Source organism: Rhinatrema bivittatum, chromosome 10 (assembly GCF_901001135.1).
Source record: "Rhinatrema bivittatum chromosome 10, aRhiBiv1.1, whole genome shotgun sequence".
Lineage (NCBI taxonomy): Eukaryota > Metazoa > Chordata > Amphibia > Gymnophiona > Rhinatrematidae > Rhinatrema > Rhinatrema bivittatum.
In genome coordinates, this window is record NC_042624.1 from 23,743,338 (window position 1) to 23,757,961 (window position 14,624).

Here is a 14,624-nt window from a genome sequence, read left to right on the forward strand (position 1 = left end):
CAAGAAGTGCAGAGTCATGGCTCTGGGGTGTGGCAATCCGAAAGAACTGTATATGTTGGGGGGTTAAGGGCTGCTGTGCATGGAGCAGGAGAGAGACCTTGGGGTGATAGTGTCCCTGATTTCTCTTAGCATTTCATCATCTATCTGACCATTTTGTCCAGGTGGACAGTAGTATACTCCTAACACTATACTCTTACCCAACACACATGGGATTTCTACCCATATGGATTCTACTGAGCATTTAGTCTCTTGTATGATCTTTATCCTGTTGGACTCTATACCCTCCTAGACATAAAGTGCCACACCCCCACCAAGTTGATCCTCCCTATCATTGCGATATAATTTGTACCCTGATATAGCACTATCCCATTGGTTATCCTCCTTCCACCAAGTCTCTGTGATGCCAATGATATGGCCATCGGCTGTGGCGGGCCACGACCGGGGCCGACTGTCATGGCCGCCGGCCGCGGCAGTCCACGGCCGGGACCAAGTACTTACCCGGGGCGTCGGGTTAGCACCGAGGCCTCTTCGGCGATCCTCCTCTGGCCATGGCCGCTGCTGAGGCCAGCCGCTGGGCTCTGCACGGCCAGGACAACTCCTCCCCCTTCTGTCTACTAAAGAGCCGCGCGTGCAGCTGAAGAGAGATTTAAACGGGCCATGACAGGAAGTGTTGTGGCTCCTTCCCAAGACTCCTCCTTCGCCTTGGATATTGAGGCTTCTGGTTGTTGTCTCTGTACTGGTGTTCATGGTTCCTGGACTTCATTCCTGTTTCTGTTCTTCTCCCTCGTTGGATTGATTCTTGGCTTCTGACCCTTGGACCGGCTGTCGTTCTTCGCTTGGCTTGACCCCGGACTGGCTGCGGACCCTTCTCCTGGCTTGCTTCTGGACTGGCTGTGGACCATTCTCCTGCATTGCTTCTGGAATGGATTCAATTCTTCTCCTGGCTTCGACCCTTGGAATGGCTCCTGACCACTCTTTGGCTTCTACTCCTAGACTAACTTGACCTGCTGGAGGCACCAGCCATCTGGAATCCACAACCTGCAGGAGGCACCTGCATCCAGACCAATCTTCAGTCTTCAAGAAGTTCTTAAGTCCCAGCGGCTGGGTTCCTACAGGCTCCTCCTGGGGGAACCACGAGCTTCCAGGGTGAAGTCTTTTCGACTTCTGAGCCTTCAAGCCTTGCCCTCCGACGGTAGGGACCAGAGAGGGTTTACTCTCTTTGGTAACGCTAACTTACCTTGGAACAGGGGTCCACCTCTGGATTTGTAACAGAATACCAAGGCCATGGACCCAGCAGAGGCTTCAGCTCATCAGGCCATCCCTGGACTGGCCCAGAAACTTGGAGCAACAACAGATCCTAGAATCCATGGCAGTCTCCCTGGAGCGACTCAACGCCCGTCTGGATTCTATTACGGCAGTTCAGACAGCTCCTCCATCCTTACCACTACCATCCGTGGGACAGGGTAATATCCGTTCTATGATTCCTTTGCCTATTCCTCCACGTTACACTGGTGAACCTCGTTTATGCCAAGGATTCCTCGATCAATGCAGTATGCATTTCCATCTACAAGCTTCTCTTTTTCCAGATGATCTGACTAAAACTACATATATTTTATCGATGTTGGAAGGCAAGGCCCTGGCGTGGGCTTCCCCCTACTGGAGATGATCAGATCCTGTTCTGCAGAATCTTCCTCAGTTCTTCAAACTGTTCCAAACTGTATTTGACGATCCTGGAAAACAAGTAGTCTCTGGTTCCAAGCTTCTTCAGCTCCGCCAAGGAGGTCATCTGTTGGTGGTCTACATTATAGAATTTAGAACGCTCACATCAGAACTCCACTGGGAGGATAGCTGTCTCCGGACCATATTCTTGGAGGGATTGTCATCCAGAATTAAGGTCGAAATGGTGGCCCGGAAGTTGCCTCACTCTTTGGATTCTTTGATTGACTTAGTCACCAGGATTGATCGCCGTATACAAGAAAGAGCTCATGAAGGACGTAGTACCAGAAGACAAATGACCGCACCTAATCTTGTTCATTCTTCTCCTCCAGCGGCTCGATCATCATCCATCGCAGAGAGGTTGGGCGAAGAACCTATGCAGTTGAATCATGGACCTCTCCAGAAGAAAGGTGAAGGCGACGTAAGGTATTGTGGAGGGTCGGATCATCTCATTGCGCGTTGTCCTACGCGTCCAGGAAACTACCAAGCCTAGGCTCTTTTGGGGGAGTAACCTTAGGCATCATTACTCTGGCTCCCCCACTCACTCTGCAGATAACTCTGCAGAATGAAGACCACAAATTTTCTACATTGGCGTTAGTAGATTCCGGGACTGGAGGAAGTTTCATCCTGCAAGATGTGGTAGAACAACTGCATATTCCTACCTGTCTGTGTCCAAGACCATTAATCATCTCTTCCATCCATGGAGACCCTCTGCCAGGGAGAATTACTCATCACACGATTCCCTTGGATTGCCATATTGCACCGAATCATTCCGAAAGCATCACCTTTTAAATTATCCAGAAAGTCATTCATCCAGTTGTTCTTAGGATTCCTTGGTTGCAACATCACAACCCACAGTTCGACTGGACATCACTAAGATTGGTCCATTGGGGTCCAACCTGCCATGAAACCTGTATTAAAAAATCCAATGCCTCTAGTACCCTTATCTGCACCACTCGTCTGGAGGGCCTTCCTTCCCAGTATGAACAATTCACTGATGTCTTCTCTAAGAAGGCCGCAGATACCTTGCCTCCGCATCAAGAATTTGATTGTACTATTAACCTGGTTCCTGGAACTACCTCGCCATGTGGTAGGGTTTATCCGCTATCCGCATTGGAGACTCATGCTATGACTGAATATATCCAAGATAATCTACAGAAAGGATTCATTCAATGATCCAAATCACCAGCAGGAGCTGGGTTTTTCTTTGTTGGGAAAAAAGACAGTACGTTATGCCCTTGTATTGATTACCATGGTCTCAATGCGATCATCGTCAAGGACCGATACGCTCTATCGCTGATAGCGGAACTCTTTGACCGCCTTCACGGAGCCAGAATGTTCTCTAAACTGGATCTTCGAGGAGCATATAATCTAATCAGGATTCGGGAATGGGATGAGTGGAAGACTGCTTTTAACACCAGAGATGGTCATTATGAATATCTTGTTATGCCTTTCAGATTGACTAATGCTCCTGCAGTATTCCAGCATCTCATTAATGGAATATTCCGAGATCTACTTTATGTGTGCGTAGTAGTCTACCTCGATGACATTTTGATTTTTTCCTCCAATCTACAGACACATCGGCAACATGTTGTTCAGGTATTACAATGCTTAAGAGAGAACCGCTTATACGCCAAGATCGAAAAATGCATTTTTGAACAGGAATCCTTGCCTTTTCTAGGGTACATCATTTCCAAGCATGGGTTCTAGAAGGACCTTCCAAATTAAAGTGTGTCCAAGAATGGCCCCAGCCTAAAGGATTACGTGCACTGCAGTGTTTCCTTGGATTCGCAAACTACTATCGTAGTTTTATTAAGAACTTTTCTAAACTGGCTGCACCTCTTACCGCCCTCACCCGTAAGGGGACGAACATCAAGGAATTGCCTGTTGAGGTTGAATTGGCTTTTGAAGCACTTAAAACTCTTTCCTCCAACAACCCTGTCTTCGGCATCCCAATCCCAAACGTCCATTTATAGTGGAGGTGGACGCAACTGCTGAAGGAGTAGGAGCTGTTTTAAGCCAAAATGACATGTCCGGGATGTCTCATCCCTGCTCATATTTTTCAAAAAAAGTTTCTTCAGCAGAACCTAACTACTCCATCAGGGATAAAGAGCTGCTTGCCATAAAACTGGCCTTTGAGGAATCGCGGCAGTGGCAGGAGGGAGCTCAACACCATATAACGGTATATACAGACCATAAAAATTTGGTATATCTACAGCAAGCTCAACATTTGAATCCACGACAAGCTCGTTGGGCACTCTTTTTTACACGTTTTCACTTCGAACTTCGATATCGCCCAGCGAACAAGAATGTTAAGGCAGGTGCCTTATCCCAATCCTTTTCTACGGATGATACTGAGGAACCTATTCAACACATTATTGATCCGGTCTGCATCATGCTTGCTGCAACCTTCACTGTTCCACCTAGTAAAATGGTGGTACCTAAGAAACTACGTAACAAAGTGTTGGCCTGGGGGCACGATTCTCAGCTATCCCGGCACCCAGGAAGAGCCCGGACTCAGGCACTTCTTCAACAGTACTATTTGTGGTCTGGAATGTGCAAAGACAATCAAGCATATGTGGCTTCTTGTCCAACCTGTGCCCAACATAAGATTCCTATGGGGAAAACTCAAGGACTTTTACAACAATTACCGGCACCCTCGAAGCCTTGGACACACATCTCCACAGATTTATTGTGGACCTTCTGCCTTTGGAGGGTAACACAGTAATATGGGTAGTAGTGGACCGGTTTTCAAAAATGGCCCACTTTACCCCACTGCCCTCCCTCCCGCCGGCTTCTCGTTTGGCTCAACTGTTTATGCTTCATATTTTCAGACTTCACGGCCTACCACAGCACATTGTTTCTGACTGTGGTACTCAGTTCACAGCACGTTACTGGCGTAGTCTCTGTAAAAAATTTCATATCTCATTAGACTTTACCACCGCGTTTCATCCACAAGCCAATGGCCAGGCTGAACGTACGAATCGTACTCTAAAGCAATTTCTGTGAATATATGTCAACTCTCGTCAAGATGATTGGGTGACTCTTCTCTCATGGGCTGAATTCTCCCATAATTCTCACGCATGTACTTCTATGGGGGCCTCTCCCTTTCCGATCGTATTTGGATGACAACCCAGGCCGCCCTTGCTTTTGCCGTTACCAGTTCCATCCACAGCAGCCCAGCTCACTGCTACACAACTAAGATGACTCTGGATTCATACCCAACTCATGCTTCGTAAAGCGGCTCATACCCCCAAGACATTTGTCAATAGACATCGGCGACTGGCTCCACGGTTCCGTCTGGGAGAAAAGGTCACATCCGTTTGAGAGTTCCTTCCATGGGACTGGCTCCCTGTTATATTGGACCATTTCCGGTGCTGCGACAGCTTGGTCCGGTAACCTATCAACTTCGTCTGCCAACCTCATTGAGAATCCACAATTCCTTCCACATGTCTCTTTTGAAGCCTTTGGTCCTCACCTGGCCTACTCGGAAGGTTCCTGAAGCACCTCAGCTGAGGGCAGAGGAGGACAATATATATCAAGTGCATGAGGTATCAGATGTTCAGAAACGAGGCAACACATGGGAATATCTCCTAGCGTGGGAAGGATTCGGATCTGAGGAGAATTTGTGAGAGCCTGCTAAGAACATCCTGGATTAAACTCTTCTTAAGAACTTTCACGATGAACATCCAGGTAAACCCAAGCCTTCTAGGGGGAGGCCTAAAGGAGGGAGTACTGTTATGGCCATCAGCCGCGGCGGGCAGCAACCGGGGCTGACTGTCATGGCTGTCGGCCATGGCGGTCTGCGGCCGGGACCAAGTACTTACCCGCGGCGTCGGGTTAGCACTGAGGCCCCTGCTGGTGCAGGCAGGCCCCTTCGGCGCTCTTCCCACGCCCATGGCCGCTGCTGAGGCCGGCCGCTGGGCTCTGCACAGCCGGGATGACTCCTCCCCCTTCTGTCTACTAAAGAGCCGCGCGCGCGGCTGAAGAGAGATTTAAAGGGGCCACGACAGGAAATGTCGGGGCTCCTTCCCAAGACTCCTCCCTCGCTTTGGGTATTGAAGGCAAGGTCTGCTCCTCAGACCTTGCCTTGGTATTGAGGCTTCTGTTGTTGAGTCTCCGTACTGGTGTTCCTGTTTCCTGGTCTTTGTTCCTGGCCTTCATTCCTGTTTCTGTTCTTCTCCTTCATTGGATTGATTCTTGGCTTCTGACCCTTGGACCAGCTGTTGTTCTTTGCTTGGCTTGACCCGGGACTGGCTGTGGACCCTTCTCCTGGCTTGCTTCTAGACTGGCTGCGGATCATTCTCCTGCATTGCTTCTGGAATGGATTCGACTCTTCTCCTGGCTTCGACTCGTGGAACGGCTCCTGACCACTCTTCAGCTTTTACTCCTAGACTGACTCGACTTGCTTGAGGCGCCAGCCATCTGGAATCCACGACCTGCAGGAGGCACCTGCATCCAGACCAATCTTCAGTCTTCAAGTTCTTAAGTCCCAGCGGCTGGGTTCCTACAGGCTCCTCCTGGGGGAACCACGAGCTTCCAGGGCGAAGTCTTCATTCGACTGCTGAACCTTCAAGCCTTGCCCTCTGACGGTAGGGACCAGAGAGGGTTTACTCTCTTTGGTAACGCTAACTTACCTCAGAACAGGGGTCCACCTCTGGATTTGTAACAGCCAATTATGTCAATCTCATCATTTTCTGCTATATACTCTAACTCTCCCATCTTACTTCTTAGACTTCTGGCATTGGCATACAGACATTTCAAAGTGTGTTTTTTGTTTGTTTTAACAACCTGCTTTTCAGTTGTTAGGGATAATTTGGAAATCATTAGCTTTGGTGATTTTTTACATATAGGCACATGGACTGTTTGCTTTTAATGGAACCTCTCTGTTGGGATGCCCTAACTCTCCTGTTTCATTAGTATCCTTCAAGGATACATTTTTCCGAACCATGCACTGCTGAGTGACTGTCAGCTTTCCCCTTTGTTCTAGTTTAAAAGCTGCTCTCTCTCCTTTTTTAAAGTTAGTGCCAGCAGCTTGGTTCCACTCTGGTTAAGGTGGAGCCCATCCTTTCGGAAAAGTCTCCCCTTTCCCCAAACGTTTCCCCAGTTCCTTACAAAGCTGAATCCCTCTTCCCTGCACCATCGTCTCATCCACGCATTGAAACTCATACATTTGTGTGATAACGCTATGACCCTGCAGTGCAGGGCTGGTTTGCTGGCCTGTTCCTCACAACTACCGCACCCCAGTACCATTCATTTTCTCACAACTACATGGCCATGAGAAAGTTAATGCAATTTAGTGCATAGGAAGATATGAGCTTAGAAGCTCATTAGCCCTTTTATTTAAATAATTAGCATGTGGTTAATTTGTGCTTGGTAAAGCAAAGTTTCTGATGCATCACTAAATCAAGCAGGCCCTGTTCCCCCTAATCTGCACACTGGCTTTGTGGCAAAGAACCGCAGAATAAACAGGTTTACAGGTGCTATCCCTGGCATCCCTATTTAAAGAAGATTTTCCTCTCAAAACAGCTGTCAAAAATATCAAACTTAAATGGGACTATTCAGAACCAAGCAAGGATAAAACAAGGTTTTGTGACTCCACACTAGAAACAAATGAGAATGTAAGCCTAGGCCGGTTTCAAGGCAGGTTTCTTGGGTGTTTCCCTTGCCCGTGTGTTTTGATAGACCAGCTTTGTAGTTAGGAGCCGCCGGGGGCTGTAACAGGCTGGTAATGTTACTTCTATATTGACTTTTACGTTTTTCTCTTTTGCGCGTTCACTAGGAAAACGATGAGGCAGAGTATTTTCTTGTACACAACCATTGATTCCTCTGCTTGGACAGGTGCAGGTGGCTGTTCTTTATTGCCTCCACGTGATTTCAAGCTGCTTGCTGTGCAGACCCCCTCTAAATTTTGTTTTGGTTCTTTTCTTTTTTTTTCATTTTTCTTTTTCATTTTTAGTGTAGGAGGGTGTTGGGGTTTTGTTTCATTTAATGTTTTAGTTTGGTTCATTTGCAGAACCGAAATAAGCTTAAAAAAGAAAGAAACAGAGCCTCTCTTGGCCTTTCTTTGCCCCTCTGAACTCGCTCCCACCTTCAGAAAATGTTTGCCAGGGCCTGGGACTGCCCTGAGCTCCACTTATCGCTTCCATAGGATTAGGTGCGAGAGGGATGCCCTCATGCGTCGCTTAGAAATGGCGCCGGCTGTCCCTGTGCCATAGCGACATCACGATGGCAGCGATCTCAGGGACAGCTGAAGCCGTTTTGCTGTATGGCCAGTCCCAAGACCAGTGGCATTCTCCTATCACGATGGCAGCGGTCTCAGGGACAGCCGGCGGCATTTGTAGAGGGAGGCTGGAGGGGCATCTTTCATTAACCAGTACTCCCCATGCAAAGGGTAAGTGGGGACTGAGTCCCACCCTGACCCGGGCCACATTTCTGGGGGTCAGAGTGACTCACAGGCCGACACAGTAAAAATCGCAGGAGAGCGGGCAAGCGCCCCCTCTCCTGTGCGAGTGATTCAGTAAATTAATTTATTTAAATTAGGGCCCGCGGTAAAAAGAGTTGCTAGGGACACTAATGCGTCCCTAGCGCCTCTTTTTGGCAGGAGCGGCGGCTGTCAGCGGGTTTGACAGCCGACGCTCAATTTTGCCGGCATCTGTTCTCAAACCCGCCGACAGCCACAGGCTCGGAAACCGGACGCCGGCAAAATTGAGCGTCCGGTTTTCAACCCGCCAGCCGCAGGCCCATTTAAAAATTTTTTTTTTTAAATTTGTAACTTTTGGGACCTCTGACTTAATATCACCATGATATTAAGTCGGAGGGTGCACAGAAAAGCAGTTTTTACTGCTTTCTGTTCACTTCCCCAGCGCCGGCAGAAATTAGCACCTACCTTTGGGTAGGCGCTAATTTCTGAAAATAAAATGTGCGACTTGGCTGCACATTTTACTTTCTGAATCGCGCGGGAATGACTAATAGGACCATCAATGTGCATTTGCATGTTGCGGGTGCTATTAGGTTCGGGGGGGTTGGACGCGCGTTTTCGACGCCCTATTACCCCTTACTGAATAAGGGGTAAGGCTAGCGCGTCCGAAACACGCGTCCAAATATGGGTTAACAGTGCTCTCCTCACTGTACTGTATCGGCCTGTCAGGGAGGTCCTTGGCCCCAGCAATTCTTCTATGGGAGCCCCCAGAGAGGCCCGGGGGAGCTCCATGTGAAAGAATGGTTTTATTTAAAATTAAGGAGCCTTCATTTTCAAAAAGAAGACATTTTGTAGGTTTTGCCTACAAAATGAAACAAAATAGGAAATGTTGACATTTCCTATTTTCTTTCAAATGAATGCACATCCCTGCTTTTAACAGGTGCCCTTGTTGGAGCTTTTCTTTTCTCTTCTTTATAAGCAGATGGTGTGCTTTTGAATTCTAGTTTTGTTTCATAGCAGCAACAGAGGCTTCTGATGTTTAAAGTTGTTTACGCACCTCTTACTGTTGCATTTGGCAGTCCACGCACTGCCCCACAGACCACGGCACTTACCTTCAGCCTTGAGCCCGGATGAACAGAGCCTGACGCGGGGGGTCAGCCTGCTTCCAATGCAATGCTGCTCTCCCTGCCTCCCCTCCTAAGGCACACACACACACCCGATGTTGCTACATTTAAAGGGCCCTCGGCGGGAAAAGACAAGTGGCACCTGATGATGACCTCACAACAAAGGCCTATAAAAGGCCACTGCAACATCCTCTCCTTGCCTCGGCAATAGGTCCATTACTGTCAAGTAGAGCGAGTTGCCTCAGCGTCTTTGCCTGTGTTCCTGGTCTTCATCTCCTCGGTTCCTGGTCTTTGTTTCTGTTTGTGGTCAGTCTTCAGTTCATTGTGTGGTCTTCGCCTTCTGGTCAGTCTTCAGTTCTTCAGTACCTTCTGTCTCCTCTCTTGCCCAGCCATGCCATTCCTCATCTCCCTGCCTGCCTGTCCATCCCACCTTCCCTTAGACGGATCTCCAGTTCAGATTTTGGCCTTCCTTGGACTTTGCTTCAACTCTGCCTGCCACCGACCACTGCCTGCTCTCCGACTATCACTGAACTCAGCCTGCCCTAGTCCCTGGCCTACAACCCAACCATCTCTATAGATCTCCGGTTCTTTAGCAGAGGCCCACATCTGCTGACTCCGGCACCCGAGAGGTCAACCTAATGGGAAGAAGGGTTGTTATAGGTGATGCTCTAGTTGGGCATCTGCCTCATCCAGCTCTGCTAGCTGATGTTGGGGACCCGCAGGGCTCCACCCTACAGATTGCACCAACTTCACCTCGGTCCAAGGGTCCACGCCTGCAACAGTTAGAACTTACATTTTATACACCACCGTGTATTTTAGATTAATTTGGTTGGATTACGGTATTTAAAATTATTTTTCCTCCTTTTGAAATAAAGTGTCTTCTGCACACATAGTTCAAAATATTCAATTATTTAATTTACTATTTCAATAGTATATTTTTATATCGTTTTCAGTATATTATTTATTTATTTATTTATTTATTTATTTAATATTATTCACATTAAAAAGATTTTTATACATTTGGGGCCTGTTATTCAGCGCCAGTTGGCCACATTCACTTTACCAGACTTAAAAAGTTAGCCAGATAAGTATGGGGGGGGGGGGGGGGGAGTATTCTGGGGCAGAGTTGGCTATCTGGCTAGGTTAGCCAAATAAATGTTGATTTTCAGCATTATCAAACTAAATCCCTGATTCATCAAAGTATTTTACCATAGATACAGAATGGGAGAAAAGCCTCAGTGAATCAGCCAATAAATTAGGTGGATAAACTTTTCTGGCTAACTTTAAGATAGCTTGGGAAAATATCCCTACAAAGTTCATCGAATGAGTTTTATCTGGCTAACTTTCCTCTAGATTCATCAAAATGCTATAAATACAGCAGAAATAGCGCCTGCGATAAAAAAGTGGGTGTGGTTAGGGTAATGTCCCTGCTCCCACATTGGTAATTTCCTCCACGGCAGGCACATTACCAACCAAAAAGGTTTTTAATTTCAAATGGTAAAAGAGGAGTTGTACAATGTACTCTCTACCTAGCTTGATGCACTCTCAATCTAGGAAGAGCGTACACTCTACAAATCAACTCCCCTTTTACCTTTCATCACTCCAAAATGACAGAAAATCTTCACTGATGTCAACTTTGCTGTTCATACCACTGCCTGTGTATGTAAAACTGCCCCCCAAAACCTACCCCACCCCCCCAAACCTCACCCTGAGTTCATAGTCAACACTACTAAGGAATGCTTCTTCAAACTTCAAGTACTAAAAAAGATGAAACCCCTTCTACATTCACAAGATTTCCGATTGGTACTACAATCAATCATCCTCACAAAAATCGACTACTGTAACTCCCTGCTTCTTGGCCTTCCTGCCAACACCATCAAGCCCCTGCAGATGTTACAGAACTCGGCTGCCAGGATCCTTACAAACTCAGAAAAGAGCGACCACATCATGCCTATCCTCTACAACCTCCACTGGCTCCCTATCAAGTTCAGAATACTTTATAAAGTTCTGACCATCTTGCACAAAACCATACACAATCTCTCCCCTATTGATCTCACCTTTCAGCTGCGCCCTCACACCTCGGTCAGACCGATTAGAAGAGCCTACCAAGGCACTCTACACGCCCCCCAAGCAAAATCATCTCTAAGGAATAGAGCCCTATCCATGGCAGGCCCCACGCAATGGAACGCTCTCCCACCAGACCTCCGACAAGACCCCTGCCCAATTTCCTTCAAAAAAACCCTCAAAACGTGGCTATTTAAATCAGCGTTTCCAGAACCGCCCTGGTAGCCAAACCAATTCACCTAGCTTGTCTCATGGCACCCAGCAAGCATTGTTTATTGTTTTAAGTTAAGTCTGTATCTTTTAATCCCTATTGATTTATGTCACTTCCTCCTCAGACTAGCTCCACGCCTTTTGTATCTCATTTATTAATTCTTTTGTACCTCAGGTATTAATTTGGTTCATCTTTGGTGCATTCAATGCCCCTTCTATTTAATGTTATTTATTCAAAGCTAATATATGTTTAAGGTTCTATGTAACGCTCTCATGCGAGGTTATTGTTCCACTGTAAACCGGTTTGATTTGTATTCTATACAAGAAAATCGGTATATAAAAGTTAAAAATAAATAAATAAATAAATAGTGCCCCCCTCTTACAGCGGTATAAACAATACATTTACATATTGCTCGCTCTCTCTCCATCTCCCTCTCCCTTCTCCCTTTCTCCCTCTTTCTCTCCCTCTTTTGAAAAGATATTAATTTATTTTTTATTATGTTCTTACAATAAAGGCTCTTGTCCAGCTCTTTACGGATTCATATTTAGAATACTTGGTTTTGAAACATAGCTATGTAATTGGTTTCTTGATCTTTTTGTTAGAGATGTGGTTTCTTAAAAATGATCATTTATACATTTGTTTCGTTTTTAGGTTTCCAAGTCTTCATGTCTGCTGCTCAAGTTTCTGATGTCTATGGGCTAATTGATTTTCTAGGAATCATATTCTGTACTATTATACATACTTATGTGCTTTTATTGTTTTTGTCATTTTTATTGTGTGAAAGAAGTGTAAACCTCCACTTCCCTCAGCAAGGGGTCATGTTTTCATGCATTGCTGAGCACTGACCCACTTATAGTACTGGATTCAAATTCTGTGGTAAGGAGGGGATAACTCATAAAGGGAATTACGCTCCAAAAAATAGAACAATCCGCTCCAACAATTGTGTTCCAAACAGAAAACAGAGTTTAATGAAAAAAAAAAAATCCAAATTCAGCAAATATAGAAAAATAGACACAGTCCAGATTGCAAAAAATCACAGCAGGAAAATAGTACTTTAAGTTCCAAAACTCACCATCAGCTACATCAATACCTTATGCTGCTTAAGTATGTAACCCGACCATTCTGTCAGTTACCATGAAGCCCCGGAAAATGCTAGATAGAGTAGATTACTGGATGGAGGGAGGACCCATTGAAATCCAGTCCCTCCCTCTGAGGGGCTTGGGAATGGCCATCCCCCTGAGCAGCTTTAGAACAGCTCTCTCCTCCTTTATAAGTTTTGGAGAGTTACATAAGAACATAAGAACATAAGAAATTGCCATGCTGGGTCAGACCAAGGGTCCATCAAGCCCAGCATTCTGTTTCCAACAGAGGCCAAACCAGGCCACAAGAACCTGACAATTACCCAAACACTAAGAAGATCCCATGCTACTGATGTAATTAATAGCAGTGGCTATTCCCTAAGTAAACTTGATTAATAGCCATTAATGAGGATAATGAGGATGTTACGGCTATGGCTGCTGTACAACCGCCTCACCACCAGGGGTCCCTCTAGAGCTGGTTCTCCTGACGGGCCCAGTCCATCTTCCATGTTCACTCTATGTTCAAGACTTCCCTTTATATCCCTGCCTGGCAGTTCCCTCAGTGCTTCGGCATCGAGCTCGCCTGGGCTCCCTGCTCTAGCCTCCCTTGCTTGCTGTGCGTGTGGTCTTGGACCTTGCTTTGCCTTGCGCTGTGTCTGGCCTTCAGGCCTTCTACCCTGCTTTGCCTTGCCCTGTGCTGTGTGTGGTCTACGGGCCCTCTGCCCTGCCGTGTGAGTGAAACTTTCGGGCCCCCTGCTCCGCTGTGTGAGGTCTTCGGGCCCTGTGTCCGTGTGTGGCCTACGGGCCCTCTGCCCTGTGTCCGTGTGTGTGGCCTACGGGCCCTCTGCTCTGCCGTACGTGTGTGTGTGGCCTTCGGGCTCTTTGCCTTACTACTAGGTACCCTGACCCAGCCTGGACTCTGACACTGTTATCTGCCGCCTGCCCTGACCCAGCCTGGACCCAGACACTGTTTCCAGCCATCCCTGTCTCTCTCCACCTGGAGCCACCCTTCTGGGTGGTGTTCACAACACCAGAACACAGCCCGAGTGTAACAGAATGCCGAAGCCACCAATTTCCAGGGGAAGAGATAGGTCTTGGTACTACCGGTGAGCCAATTTTTCTTTTTCCCCTCTACTCACAATATGCCTCAGCCTCCAAGTTTTTATGTCTGTGCTTGTTGCCAGACCTTGAGCTATCCCAGTTACAAGAACTGTGTTGCCTGTCAACTCTCAGACCAAGAACACTGGGTATGCAGCAGTTGTCATAAGAGGAACGTCTCGGTTTATCAGGAATGTTTAAATTGTCTAACTCCAAAACCAGGGTGTTGGAAATGCTCCTGTGTTCCGTGTCTGTTACCACCAGGCAAACCCTGCCCCCTTGTGCTGCTCTAGGACCAGCTGTTCCATTAGAGAAAACAATCAGCCCTCCTAACCGGGATTCTGCTTCTGGCTCAACTAAAACAGACATTTTAGCTGGCAGTTTGTGGATAGAAAAACCCAGGACTTACCTGGCCAAGAAGGCTTCTGTGAGACCAGTGCTAGAGCCTCGGGAACAGGTTTCTCTAAAACGGAGAGAGCTGATTAACTCTAGCAGGGCTCTGCTTCCCACTAACGAGCACCTTCCCTAGACGTCCTAGAACTGCCTGTGCCTTCTCTAAACTGCTCCTCCAGAAACAAAATCAGGAGCTTCAGACTTTGGCTCGAGGTATCAAGCCCACGGCAGTACAATCTTTGTCTTCCATGCGCACTACTTCTAACCTTGCTGCTCTGCCATCTGAACTTGTTGCATCCCGAGAGGGGTCCAAGCCTGCTGTATCGCCCCGAGAGGGGTCTGAGCCTGCTGTATCACCTCGAGAAGAGTCTGAGCCTGCTGCACCACCCCGAGAGGGGTCCGAGCCTGCTGTATCGCCCCGAGAGGGGCTGAGCCTGCTGTATCACCTCAAGAGGGGTCCGAGCCTGCTGTATCGCCCCGAGAGGGGTCTGAGCCTGCTGCATCACCCCGAGAGGGGT